The sequence below is a fragment of the Schistocerca gregaria genome, chromosome 6 (genome assembly GCF_023897955.1).
Source record: "Schistocerca gregaria isolate iqSchGreg1 chromosome 6, iqSchGreg1.2, whole genome shotgun sequence".
NCBI classification, from domain to species: Eukaryota; Metazoa; Arthropoda; class Insecta; order Orthoptera; family Acrididae; genus Schistocerca; species Schistocerca gregaria.
Window position 1 is genome coordinate 168,980,549 of NC_064925.1, and position 14,838 is coordinate 168,995,386.

Below are 14,838 nucleotides of genomic sequence, written 5' to 3' on the forward strand. Positions count from 1 at the left end.
AGGTGTGTGTTCGTTCCTTTATAGCTGCGGGACCTCCGACTGCTCTGACGAGCACCCAGCACATGGGCCAGTCGCATGCCTCCGCAAGAGCTGTCGCAGTCGTGGTTGAAAAACAAACCGGAAAACGGTGCTCTGCCACATCAATGGCTTCTGGGATTCAGTCATCATAGCAGCAGTGAAACTAAGAACGCATGACCGTATTGTCTACCACGCCACCAGTTCCAGTTAGGGTCCGCATGGAATGCGGCGTTAAAAGCAACACGTCGGAAAAGCTCCAATGTAAAAGCGGCAGGGGCAGCGGGCTGAACCGACAGGCAGCACCAGTCTAAACATTCATGGAGGTGTCGGTTTGTTCTATACCGTCTCTCCCTACCGATTTCGCGCAATGACGGTCTGAGCGTGTTTTTTAGGGAATCAACTAGTTTGAACCTGGGACCTGTTGCTGGTAAGGAGATGCCAGACCACACATGACATGTAGAATTCAGAAGAGTTCAGTGAGGCTAGCGATGATATAACCAAATATTAAATGATCTCAGCGTCAGTTCCACTGCACTCCCTGTAAAAGAATCTTAATACTAACTAAATTTAGTGGAAGGGGTTCAAGGCTTTCCTATTTTTAGTTAGCTGGTAAAATAACGTCGAAAAAGCAGTTACGTTTACCATTGGAATATTCTAATCACAAAACATCGTTTATAAATTGCACTATTGATAAAAGGAAATGTTTTAATACAGAATGGTAAAAACCAACTGCGTTCAACAAAAATGTGAACGAATATTCCCTGAATGGGTTCCCAAGTTCTACATTGGATCGAAGGATGAGCTATTCCATATCACATCTATAATCTAGGTTTAAATTAAGTTTCACAAAAGAGAAAACTATGAAAACGGTCTACAGTGACCCTCAGTTATCTTTAATTACTTATCTAACTTGTCGTAAATTACAGTGGCTGATGTAGCTTCTCAATAACTATATAACAGAAAAATCATCCCGTTTCAGATCTTTACTTCAAGTGACAAATGTGAACACCATGAGTTTTAATTAACGATCGACACTAGTATTACGCAAGAAAGGGGGTGTAACAGATGAGACTTCTGCAGTTCTGAATGAAGCTTTATGCGCTCAAAAATGCGGCATGGCGTGCGTTCATTACCTTGTTGGTGTTCGTCAGGGGCGGCGGCCGGCGCAGCTCCGCTCACCTCGCCGTCTCGGAAGCAACTCTCTCTTCTAACTTCTCCTTACTACAATTTACCGAAGTTGGTTTAAAAAAAACTATCTGGCAGTATTTTCATCTGACCAGTCAGGATCTCAATGTTAACCTTAAGCTCTGCCTACAAAATTTCTGTCTATCCAATGAGAAACGTTATACTTTTCGTGGTGGGGCAATGTTTTTGAAGTTTGCAGCGTAACAGAGACGCGAAACAGTCTCACGCTAAAACCTGCAGGTGGTGTGGTCCTTTTGGCGTTATCGAAAGATCTATACTGTTCTTCTGGAGGGCTCTATCTTTTAACATGGGCTGTGGGGTGGTCCTAATGTAGCAGACACGTAAAAAAGTCTCACGCTAAAACTTGCGGGTGGTAGTGGCCCTTTTTGTGTTATCGTAAGATCTATACTGTTTTTCTGGAGAGCTCTAGCTTTTAACATGTTCTGGGGGGTGGTCCTTGACGTAACAGAGACGCGAGAAAGTCTCACGCTAAAACGTGCGCGTGGTAGTTTTAGAGGTAGGCTGGCGACGTGGGTGTCCAGTCCGTCCCTTATCGTAGGGCCTTCCAACTTAACACGGTTCTGCTCTCGGCTTCTGTTGTCGTTTCTCCCCTCGGAACTGCGTCTGCCTCACGGTGGGAAGGTACGACATGCATTTAGGCATTCTTGTGTTAGTCTGTGGTATTCCATTTGCTCACTCGTTACTCGTATTACTTTGGTTAATTTAATGTCACCATTTATTCGGAGCTATATGACATACTATTGGATTTTCTTATCATGTTAGGGTTTTCATGGAAGGTGTTGGATATGCCTGACACCTTACACCAGGACTCAACAGCTAGAACCTCTCTTCCCAGCTGGCTGTGGTAGTTTTTCCGGAGGTTGGTGAGTGGTCCACCCGTTGACCTCGCAGCGGCAGTAAGGGAATGTACAGGACATGAACCCGCCAATTTGTTTGAAAATGACCAGAAGAAAACTCATCGAAATATTTGAGGCAGCACTATGCTAAGACTCGTCTGATAACAGGAGAAGATTTCATCAATGAGTTTCGCCGACAAGGCCCGCATTCCCACATAGTCGACGGAAGTTTTTGCACTCTACGTTTCGGTGTCCTGGAGGTGCGCTTACAACTGTACGTCTTGCGCCTACTCGAGGTGCTTACCTTTGCTTGCATCATACGCATATAGAGGTACGTGTGTAGGGGCACATCTCCCTCTTGACATGTCCGTAGGAGTGGTCCCTTAACACCTGCTTGATGATATTGGTCAATGGACTGGATCGCATGACTGCTTAAAGAATGGGGAAAAATCGCTTTCCGATTTTCACGCTGCCAAAACAAGTGAAGGGTTTTCGAACCTGTTTCTCCTTGTGAAGAAAGAAAACTTCTTCTTTCTTACTGCGTGATCTTTTAGCTGCGTAACGTTTCTCAAACGATTTTGAAGAATAAGCGGTTTAAAAATATGATTTTTAACCAATGGATGTGTACGATCTCAGTTTATAAATAGGCCACTTACCTTTTAATAGTACATAACAGTGGCTGCGAAATGACTGTCAGACACGTGCATTTCACTTACATATCTTGTATTGGAAAAGTATGATTGCTTGTAGCTTACCTTTCGCTTCATTTTAGATCACACACCTTTGCAAGTTAAACGTACTTAAAAGTACAGAAAAAATGTGTGGTAATCAGTCATGAACAGTGGGAAAACCTGAACACAAGAGATTCACATGTCCCCCAGCGCCACGTCACACTAACAGAGAGAAAAGGAACGAGGACGAAACTGCGACGCATTGCATTTAAATGACAATTTAGCTTCACTGCATACAGCTAGTTTCTATACTTCACACATCTCAAGAACACAGATCAAAAAATCAAGAGCAAAACAAATTTGTAGTGTTATTTACACTACTGACCATTAAAATTGCTACACCAAGAAGAAATGAAGACGATAAACGGGTACTCATTGGACAAACATATTATACTAGAACTTACATGTATTTACATTTTGCCGGCCGGAGTGGCCGAGCGGTTCTAGGCACTTCAGTCAGAAATCGCTCGACCACCATGGTCGCAGGTTCGAATCCTGTCTCGGGCATGGATGTGTGTCATGGCCTTAGGTTAGTTAGGTTTAAGTAGTTCTAAGTTCTAGGGGACTGATGACCACAGCTCTTAAGTCCCATAGTGCTCAGAGCCATTTGAACAATTTTATTACATTTAAACGCAATTTGGGTGCATAGATACTGAGAAATCAATAGCCAGAACAACCACCTCTGGCCGTAATAACGGCCTTGATAAACCTAGGCATTGAGTCAAACAGAGCTTGGATGGCAGGTACAGGTACAGCTGCCCATGCAGCTTCAACACGATACCACAGTTCATCAAGAGTAGTGACTGGCATATTGTGACGAGCCAGTTGCTCGGCCACCAAGGACCAGATGTTTTCAGTTGGTGAGAGATCTGGAGAATGTGCTGGCCAGGGCACCAGTCGAACATTTTCTGCATCCAGAAAACATGCGGTCGTGCACTATCCAGCTGAAATTTAGGGTTTCGCAGGGATCGAATGAAGGGTAGAGCCACGGGCTGTAGTGACGTCCACTGTAGAAAGTGCCGCCAATGCCGACAAGAGGTGACAGAGACGTGTAACCAGTGGCACCCTACACAATCGTGCCGGATGATGCGCCAGTATGGTGATGATGAATACACGCTTCCAATGTGCATTCACCGCGATGTCTCTAACACGAATGCGACCATCATGATGCTGTAAACAGAACCTGGATTCATCCGAAAAAATGATGTTTTGCTATTCGTGCACCCAGGTTCGTCGTTGAGTACACCATCTAGGCGCTCCTGTCGGGGATCCAGCGTCAAGGGTAACCGCAGCCGTGGTCTCCGAGCTGATAGTCCATGCTGCTGCAAAAGTCGTCGAACTGTTCGTGCAGATGGTTGTAGTCTTGAAAACGTCCCCATCAGTTAACTCAGGGATCGAGACGTGGCTGCACGATCCGCTACAGCCATGCGGATAATATGCCTGTCATCTCGACTGCTAGTGATACGAGGCTGTTGGGATCCAGCACGGCGTTCCGTATTACGCTCCTGAACCCACCGATTCCATATTCTGCTAACAGTCATTGGATCTTGACCAACGCGAGCAGCCATGTTACGATGCGATAAACCGCAATCGCGATAGGATACAATCCGACCTTTATCAAAGTCTGAAACGTGATGGTACGCAGTACTCCTCCTTATACGAGGCATCACAACAACGTTTCACCAGGCAAAGTCGGTCAGCTGCTGTTTGTGTATGAGAAATCGGTTGAAAACTTTACTCATGTCAGGACGTTGGAGGTGTCGCCACCGGTGCCAACCTTGTATGAATGTTCTGAAAAGCTAATCATTAGCATATCACAGCATCTTCTTCCTGTCGGTTAGATTTCGCGTCTGTAACTAGCATGTCATCTTCGTGGTGTATCAATTTTAAGGGCCAGTAGTGTAACTACTGTAGGATTTCTCAACATATAATGTAATTTTTTATTTGGTAAAAACTGTTAACTTATGGACAAACAATTGCATATTTTCGAATTCATATTGTCACGTAAAAGTGACATTTAATTTCATAACTGAAAACGGCCTTTCACGTACTCACGTTGATGAAAATAATGTAGCACTTATGCAAACTCAATTCGGAGACGTGGAAACTCTTCCTGAGGAAAGCAATGTAGACTTGTGGGGCAGTTTGAACATAAGAGCATTTGTCATCAAATGGGAACTACCTTGCTGATGACTCTGTTGCATCCGGAAATCCACAGGTATGTTTTCAACTGAAACTTCAAACGGTCTGGAAACAGACATAAGATCCATAGTCTCCTCAAAACGCGCAAGAAACTATCGCTGTAATTGTTTCGACGCCAGAATATTTAATCAATCCTCGCATTTTCCTTAACGCCAGTGAGCTAAGACAACTGGACAGCGTTTGTCGGACTGTGTCCTTTTGGTTTGGGTTCCTGTAGTCATGTCCTAGTTCATGAACCCGGACAACGTATGAGTGGCCAAGTAAGTGGTCCTGACAGTCGCAATACCAGTTACTTTGGAATAAGGCTGTGCATCTCGGACATATACTGAGTCGTGGTCACCTTTGTGCTCATACGGCAAAGACTACCAAACCCACCGGTTAGTACCTCAGCCGTTACGGGTAAAACCCAATGGGACTCGGGACAAGTAAGGCTAGCAACCTGCTTCCCTGGTACTTTAAATATGATGCTGGCAACAATCAGAGCAAAATGCCTCGGACCTTTGGAGGTGACAGAGTCCCACCTCTAACTAACAAACCAGGGACTCCTAAGATATAAGGGGGCTATGCTCCAGATTGAACGCTGAAAGGTATAATCAGTCTTAAATGATGATGATGATGAACCTCTCCCCATGAAATAAAAAGGAAGTTATTTTTCACCTCGCAATGTTTCACTGTAGGCGGTGTGCAGTCAATCCCACTTAAAATGCGAGGTCTGCAATCCATTTCGTATGTTGTTATTTTCGTCGTTGCACTTCGTTTCCTCCATAAATTCAACAATAACGAGTTTTAAATGGAAAAATCGTTGCGACCATGCTCCTTGACTTAATCAACGTACTTATCAGTGATACACGATGTCCATAGTTAAAATTTCAGCTTCAAAATGGTGTAGAAAGTGATGCACCGCTCAGAATGAAGTCAAATTTTAACAGCTTGTTATTGCCGCAGAGGAAACACCATGGGACAAAGAATTACAAAACTTAGCAACAGATGGCGCTGTATGCTACAAAGTATGAATACCGACAGAGCGCTGCACACGGCTCTCCGAATGGCTCAACACGTCTCTCACCGTGAAGGATTGCGGACTGCTGTCAAAGCTCTTATACAAGATCGATTACTGTGCGCCGATAGCGCTGCGGAAGTACCGGACACTAATATGGTAAAAGGCATTGGTCCATTGTCTGCTAAGGGTCTGGTGAAAATGATTGCGAAATTGGAAAAGACAGTTTGTCTTGAAGTGAAGTGTGGCAGAGGGGGGAGAGTAGTTCATACAACGTCAGTCAAAGATGTGGCCACAAGATTAAAGGAGAGGTCGAGCAGTTGTGTGCAAACATGCTTTTCACGAGGAATTGACCGAAAGTTGGACATGGGTGCGAGTGCGTTGCATAAAATCCTACAGGACACTCGGCATTGTTCGCCATATAAAACAACACAATTTGATCCAGCAGAAAATATAATTAAGATAGAAAGGTATTCCAAACATTTGGTGCAAGCGGGTATCGATTGAAATCAATCGGAAAAGTTGAAAATTTGTGCCAAACCAGAATTCGAACCCAGGTCTCATGCTTGCTAGTAGATCGCACTGCTGTCTTCGAGGGACATTGACAACAGCAGTGCGACAGGCGGTGGTCATAAAGACGATGCTATGATGTCAGAAGCTCTGGACTCAACGTAGAAGCGCTAATTTATCTCGAGTGAGAGCGTGGCCAGTTGGCATCTCTGTATATTTAGCAACACTCGAACGACTGCTTGCCACGTTCCCATATGTGGAGATCATATCAAGCACGCTAGTCGTCTCTTGCCGTGACCGTACCATCAGCAGCAGGTCGTCTGTGTGGAATTCGGAAAGAACACACACACACACACACACACACACACACACACACACACACACAAACAAATTAATTCGTCACGGCCTACGATCTATTCAGTGCAGATGCAAACGAGGTTCGAACTTTTAAGGAGAATAACGAAATGCCGCGAATAACGAGGATTACGTGCAAAGGGCTCTACGTTAGTAGTGTTTGGATAAGTTGAGAATTGGGGTCTGACTGGAGGCGTGCTAGGGTTGTCTGTGCAGTTGCGATGACCACTGTGTGCGGATGGCTTAGTGGTTACTCCCGCTCCAAGATCACAGCGGGAAGGTTCTTGTTTATCTTACTTGCCGCAGCGCCGCTTGTGTGCAGTTATGCTCGTTAGTGTAGTTCTGTTTGTCGAGTGAGTCGTAGCGCCTCCATTTCTCCTTAACGTTTGTGTTTGTCTACTTGCAGCTGCGTCGGCCGCTCCACTATGGCTATCGTGGTTTCCACGTGTTTTCCACGAGAAGGTACTGTGAGCTTTACTTTCGATAAAGCAACTCAACAAGTGCAGCCCGAGTCTCTAGAAATCCCAGACTGCCTTGTAATACAGTTCGTGTAAACTCTGATGAGGTCCACACCGCTTCTTTGGACGCAGACGAGTGCTTGTTTTACATTATGTTTATGGATCCCATCTACCTTGAATAATTACAGTAGCGACATGCTTCTAAAGTCCCATTCAAGCATAACGATAGTTCCGTTAGTATGGTATCACTCGCAGATTATAAAATTGACTATACCAATGTTCGACTGTTCAACCTCCCGCCGAGGGTAGACGAAGTCTTTCTAAAGGACTATTGAATCCGTGTGGTAACATTAAAATCGTCCGTCGTGAACGCTGGTCTCCTCAACACAGATGACAGAGTTATAGCGGAATACGTTCCGTGAAAATGCATATCAAACTCAAGATTCCATCACCTTTAGAATTGTGTGGTTACCGACTTACATCCACACCGATTTTTTCGATAATACAATACCTCCCGCCCTTGTTACGGTGAGTGACGAAGACGTTATCTCCAGCATGCCCTCTGCTCGGGAAGTGGCTCCTTCCCAGCTGTCTCTGTACGGAGAGAGAGCCGGGTTCCCGCTTTCTTGTTTGTGTCCCCCTAATGGCCTGAGACGTGGAAATGTTCTATTCTTCCTTCGTCTTCAGCCGCCGACGGTTTCCTGGATTTGGTGCCTATAGTATCTGCAGAGGAGAACAAAATTAGCGACAAATTATCACCTGTTACTTTGGTGGTTTCTCAGAATGCTTTTCGCCTTAGTGGGTGGACCTGCATTACTTGTCTCTTCTTCTGAGGGACAGCAAGCTTTGCCATTGAACCCTCTCACACCTCCGTCTTCAGAGAACGCTATGCCACTTCGCCGTCAGAAACAGGGTGTGGAACGTAATAAATCTAGGAAAATAATTCAGATGGCGGCGGTTTTGGTTCCCCGATATTTTATTTCTTTGTGAACTCCGCAGAGGATCTTGACGCTCAGCTGTCTAAATAACTTTTCTCGGTACGTTCCGCACATCCCTGTATAACTGCGCTTCTTTCCTTAAACGTTAATAATGTGGAATCAGAATTGCAATCAGTTTCGTTGCGTGAGTTCATTTATGATGCATGTGCTAACACAGTATTCTTACAGGAGGTGTTAATTAGGCATTTCTCCTTATCCTCTTTCCGTATGATCTTTAATATAGCACCCGAATATTCTACGGGGACCGCCATATTCTTTTGCGAAATAATTCCGATTGTTGAAGTGGAAATGTTGGATTCTGGCAGGGGCACAGGTTATCATATTTCTTAATCTTACCTTCGTTCTTTTATACGCACCTTCTGGGACTGGTCCCACAGTGAATCATTCGCGTTTCTGTAAGCAGGAAATGGTTTCTCTGTTTCGTAAGTTACCTTGGGGTATTCTGATGGGTGATGATTTTAACTGTGTTGCGTGTTGCAGATTAATCTTTAAATCTAAATTCCTGTCATGAATTACATGAAATGGTTCGCTCCTTACCACTGAAAGACGTCTGGATATATGAATACCCGACTTTAGTTAAATCTATCCACTCTACTGCGACGTCTAGTAGCAGATCAGATACTTTTTTACTTCTCAGACTCCCTGCGCGATAGTATTCTTAATGTTGAAGTCATCCCTGCTTCCTTTACGGATAACTGCTCTGTGACTGCAACTCTCAACAGTCAAATTGTTTCTTACCCGTGGATATTAAACGTTGCTCACCCAAATGACACCTTTCCGAGGCTCAAGAGGAACACTGGCTGAGGTTCGTACGTCACTCACGTGGCATCACAGATCTTACGACTGCAAGCAGCCGTCTCCGGAGGGGAGCGAGTGACTAATACAGACCAGTTTAATAATTCTTGACTGTGTGACTCTGCAAGTTTTCCACAGCACACAACAAAGATAAGACATTTAGTGGGTACATTTTCAATAGCATATTGATTTCTCATGAGACCTGCACGGTGCCGAGCAATCGCGAAGTGTGACGGACAAGCCGATTAGTTTTACGTCACAAGTTATTTCCAGGACCCGTATATCTCGTCGGCACCGCATCTCTCTCGATGATATTATGCGAGCCGTATGGGAGCTTACACTCCGGCCAACGGGAAGTACTCTTTCATCCTCGACTGGTGGACATCGGGAAAAACCGAGGCTCAGATGGCTTTGATACATTTTTGTGCTGCCAAAACTAGGGATTTTTGGAAATCTTACGAATTTAACAATCCCAGCCTCGGTGAACCTTAGGTTGCTGTGGATGACGTCCCTCTGTGATTTGCGGATATTAGGTGTGTAAAGAGAAATTTTTGATCTTGAAGAGGATACAATTGGAAGGTTTGAAACTGTGATCCAAGCAACGTTAATTAGTGACTGAGGAACTGACTTTCTTGTCACTTGCTTCGGCATCAGACCCAGCGCAGGTGCGCTTGTCTTCATTCTCTCATTAGAAATGACGGACGTATCGTAACGGCGTAAGCTGCTATAGTGCGTGTCCTACACCAACACTATGTCGACATCCAAGACGTCGATCCGTCCAATGATATCTTTAACAACCCACTAGTCAGAATCTTGGATTGGACAGCTACACCTAAAGGTAATGAAACGTTAGCTGCCTTTAAGCCTCAGGAAGTTTATAAGCTTTTAGTGAGATCGCCTTCTCGAAAGTCCCCCGTTCTGGTGAAATTTCCCAAGTCATTTTATGTGCGTTTTTTGCCTCTGTTGGGCGCTACCTTTACGACCCTTTTGAATTAAGTACTGCAGGAGACAGTAGTGCCGACCTGGTTCAAAGTTTTGAAAATTATTTTAATCCAGAAAATCCCTGGACCGTCTACCCCTGACAGTTTTCGCCAAATTACTTTCTTAAACTTTGATTGCAAAACTGTGGCAACGGTAGTTAAATTACTCCCTATTATTTCGTATTCTGTAGACTGTTTGCTTTGCTGTTGACACACGGCGAGTTCTCGCAAGTTTGTTTACGGATGTTTCAGCTTTGGTGGTTCTTAATGGCCAACTTGACAAAATGGTTCAAATGGCTCTGAGCACTATGGAACTCAACATCTGAGGTCATCAGTCCCCTAGAACTACTTAAACCTAACTAATCTAAGTACTCCACACACATCCATGCCCGAGGCAGGATTCGAATCTGCGACCGTAGCGCCTAGAACCGCTCGGCCACACCGGCCGGCATAAAGAAGTTAGTTCGATGCCGCAGAAATAGTGAAGAAAGTAACATCATTATTGTATTTACCTGTCCATTAGATTTCTTCCTTCATAAGTCAGTTTCATAATTATGTCGATTGAACAGAATGATAAAGTGAAACATTAAATCTGAATCACGATATTTCCATAGCTTCCTCACTTGCTTAAGTCTAACACAGCTGAACTCCAAGATACTCACATAACTTCTGCAGTACAGCTTACAACTTCGCTGCTCGCTCACAGTCGGTTCAGATACCAAACATTAATATACCAAATCTTACATGAAACCTATCATTAACTTCTGCGATACAGCTTACAACATCGTTGCTCGCTCACAATCTATTCAGTTACCAAAAATTCATATATCAGAATTATACATTGAAACGTCCCCTTAGAAAATTTATGAATTACTCTGCTGATAAACCTCTTACATTATTTGATTTTCAAACAGCTTACCAGAACTGAATGTACTCAGACATTTCGCTCTTTACCTATTCTGATCAACACTAAACAGACACACAATATTTTTAGCGCAACGCAGCCTGACTTTCAAAAATCCCTACAAAAGAATGGCCCTGGCTAACATTAACCTATACCTCTCACAAATCACTTACCTCACAAAAATCTTCCTTACTTGAACTACTGCAATACAGCGAGCGCCAATACTGTCAGCTAAATAAAAGATTCAAACTAACTACTGAACGCTCTAACTACTGAGAGGTATACTTAGCAAATGAAAGATTTTTATAGAGAACAAACGATTTATTTACCTTAATAGTGTTCAAAAGTCATTATATATATAGTTCATGACATCCAGTCTTACGACTTTACTGTCTCTGATGGACACACGTCCAGATCATCTGCTGTCAAAACTCCGCCATCTCTCTCCCCACATCCACCACTGCTTGCGGCTCACCTCCAACTGGGCAATGCTACGCGCTGTTAACATCCAGCTGCCCAACACCACAGTAACAAACAACAATGCAAACCAGCCACAGACTGAACACAGGAAAGCCCGTGATTTTCATACAGAGCGCTACATGGCGTTACCAACAAAGAAACCTAAACAGTCTACTTACAACATGACACCTATCAATATTCACAGAATTTCGTTCATCCAACTGAAATTCAACATTATTCACAGCGTTATGTTAGGAAAAACATACTTGACGATAACGATTTTATTTTTCGCCCACATGATGCTGTGGAGCCGGCCGCAGTGGCCGAGCGGTTCTAGGCGCTACAGTCTGGAGCCTCACGACCGCTGTTGTCGCAGGTTCGAATCCTTCCTCGGGCATGGATGTGTGTGATGTCCTTAGTTTAGTTAGGTTTAAGTAGTTCGAAGTTGTAGGAGAATGATGACCTCAAAAGTAAAGTCCCATAGTGCTCAAAGCCATTTGAACCATTTGATGCTGTGGATATTTCATGAACCTGATACTGGCAGACGACTGAAATTGGTTGTATAAGTATAAATCAAGTATTTTACCAGCAGGCGGTTGTGTGTTATTTTCCTGTAGTTGTTGAAAATGTTGCTGATGCTGACTACAGTAAAACGAATCTGGGTTGCAGTAGTTAAGAGGGAGTGAGAAGGCTTGCTCCCTAGCACGGAGAGCTGCAATAACTAGTCCTCGGGCCGAAGGTCACAACAGCAGTAAAGCAAACTATGGAAACGATCTTGTTTATCATTGTAATTTCTCTTTTAAGAAACAACCTCTCAGGGTGTGTAATTAACGCAGTAAGGAGCAGACAGGAAGCTGTGGAGGTGTTGCCGAAGACTTACCTCACCAGGTTCTTGGCAACTCGGCAACGACGCGGCACTCCCCGCGCGCCGTTCCCGTAGTGAGCGTGGGCAGGCATTAATTTCCGGTGTTCAAAGGCGGTCTGAGCACAATTAGCGAGTTTCGCTATCGATTCTTGCCCGCGGTGGTAGCAGATACCATCACTACCTGTAAGCTACGCGCAACGGCGAGACAGGGAAGAGTGTGATATGAAGGGTGGGTATAATTAAAGTTTCGCTACTTGAGCCAGTGTAGACGCAGAACTATTTACCATATAGGTAACTAACTTTATTGCAATGAGGTTCAGACCGTGCGCTGCAGGATTTGCATCGTTAGCAGTGTTAGTCACGAGTTGCCGTTAGACGGTAGTATCGTACCCCAAAGTAGGGTTTAAACACAAGCGTCGGTATGCATTACAGTTGCAGACTGTCGACATGGGTTGCGACAAGGTGATTAGGGCCCTGCTCGTGAAGCTCTTTTATAAAAACAGTAGTTCTGCAGCTTTCCAAGTGTATCGACGCATTAAAGGAAGACGGAGAGGCCCTCTTTCCTCATTTTGGTTAAATAACATGATGCGGAAGTTCGAATTAACTAGCCATCTGTGAAGAGAGGAAGGGCGTCATGGGGTAGGCCCATTGCGCCGAATTTTTAATGACGTTACTATGCAATGGCTGAGAAAGCTGGACGTATTGTGCGATCTTCAAGCAGTGCACCAACTGCATCACGACAGCTGAAATCTCCATGGTGCGCATTTCGAAAAGGGCTGCGAATGATTGTGAAACTGAATCTGTCCAAACTTTACACTACTCGCGAATGAAGAAGGGTGTCACACTGAGCGAAGTCTGTAAATTGCAGCATAGACAGTTGACTGGTGTTACCCACTCAGCTAAAAATTAAAATGTTTATCTCTTGCATTTGTCTTCACAAATGTCTAAACAAAGTTTCATTCTCATACGATCATTCGTTTCTCACGGACGCTCTCTCAAGTAGTGAAAGTTTAACTACAATCACTCTCTACACACTCTCTCTCCGTCTCTCTCTCTCTCTCTCTCTCTCTCTCTCTCTCTCTCTCTCTCTCTCTCTCTCTCATGAAGAGGAATCTGAAGCGTGCCGTTTTAAAATCCATTGATAGAACTGTAACCTGGCAGACTCGCCTGAGAGCTTGCACGTGTGATAAGCACAAGAAAACTGCATGGTCCATATTAACAACGGAATAGTTTTAATTAACACATCACAGAAACGTAAGCGAGAGCAAGATACGTTACCTAGAAAATTAGATAAATTCTTTTCTGTTTCTTCTGCCATGACATGCGCCTCAATATTAGTGGTGATTGTATCCTGGTTGCATCTGATGCTGTAAGAGGGTGCATATCTCTGGAACAATAACCAGTAATAACAGGTTGTGTGTAGATTGACCTGCAGATACATGCACCAGACGTATTTGGAACAGTAGTGTTTCTTATCGTTAGTCGGAAATTCCATTACACTGTGGTCCCCCTTTGGATCCTATCTTCTTATGGTATTCTGTCGGCTCTTAGAGATGCGCTGTGATTCATATTGGTCCTCTAAAATGTACTTTGGCATTCTAGACGAAACATAAATAACGGTAGTTCATATGTGGAGCTGGCAGTGTACAGATATGCTACGCAGATGTCATACCTGATGCGGTTTCCTATACTTTTTATGGTGACTTGTTCTAAGATCGCGGTAGCGAAAGCTGAAAGCATACAGGGTGGTCAGAAACAGTTTAAAATGCTTGTAAGGTTGTTGCAAGGTAGATTGTGCTGAGAAATAACTTTTAAGAAAACAATTCGATACGTTACACCGTTTCCGAGTCAATTTGCATTGAAGTTACTGTGTCAGGTGGTTGTACGCCGTTGACAGTTGTTCTAATTACGTAGATAATAACGCACGAGACTGCTCAGCTTTTCGCTCGGGTTCGATTCTTTCTACCACCCCATTTCCAATTGCTGCAACGCTTTCTTGTTCTGTTTTAGTAAACCAAACGAATAACACATTTGGTGACACCATCTTTGGCGGAACGCTTCAATTTGCGCCAGCTTCGGCATGATTGGCTAACTGCAGTGCTAACTTCCTCCGAAACGGCGCAACGTAGCGAATTCTCTTTTTAACAATTATTTCTCAGAACAATCTACCATGCAATATTATTTCAAGCTTTTCAGCCTGTTTCTGATCACACTTTATATGCACAGAGATAGGTTACATTATGATTTTCGCCTCCATTTTCTTGTCGGTGTTCCACTCAAGTGTTGAACCTATGTCAAATACTAGCACCATACGTTTCTTAACTCCATTTATGGATGGATTATTCTAATTTAAATATACGCTGTTAAGAGCATTACAAGACTGGAAGACCGAGACTCGAATGCCAAACCCTGCCTTTCGCAACGATTACGGTTAGACCAAAGCTTCTCTCATTGTCTTAACGTCCGGTACACAGTACCAACTTGTTACCTATGTTCGAATTAACTGTCATTTATTTCTCTCTGAT

The 14,838-nt window shown here is 43.9% G+C and overlaps 1 protein-coding gene across 1 annotated transcript in view; it reads left to right on the plus strand.

Moving 5' to 3' along the window:
- LOC126278781 (hemicentin-2-like) overlaps nucleotides 1–14,838 on the plus strand; it is a 732,365-nt gene that overhangs the window by 672,233 nt on the left and 45,294 nt on the right. The window lies entirely within an intron of this gene.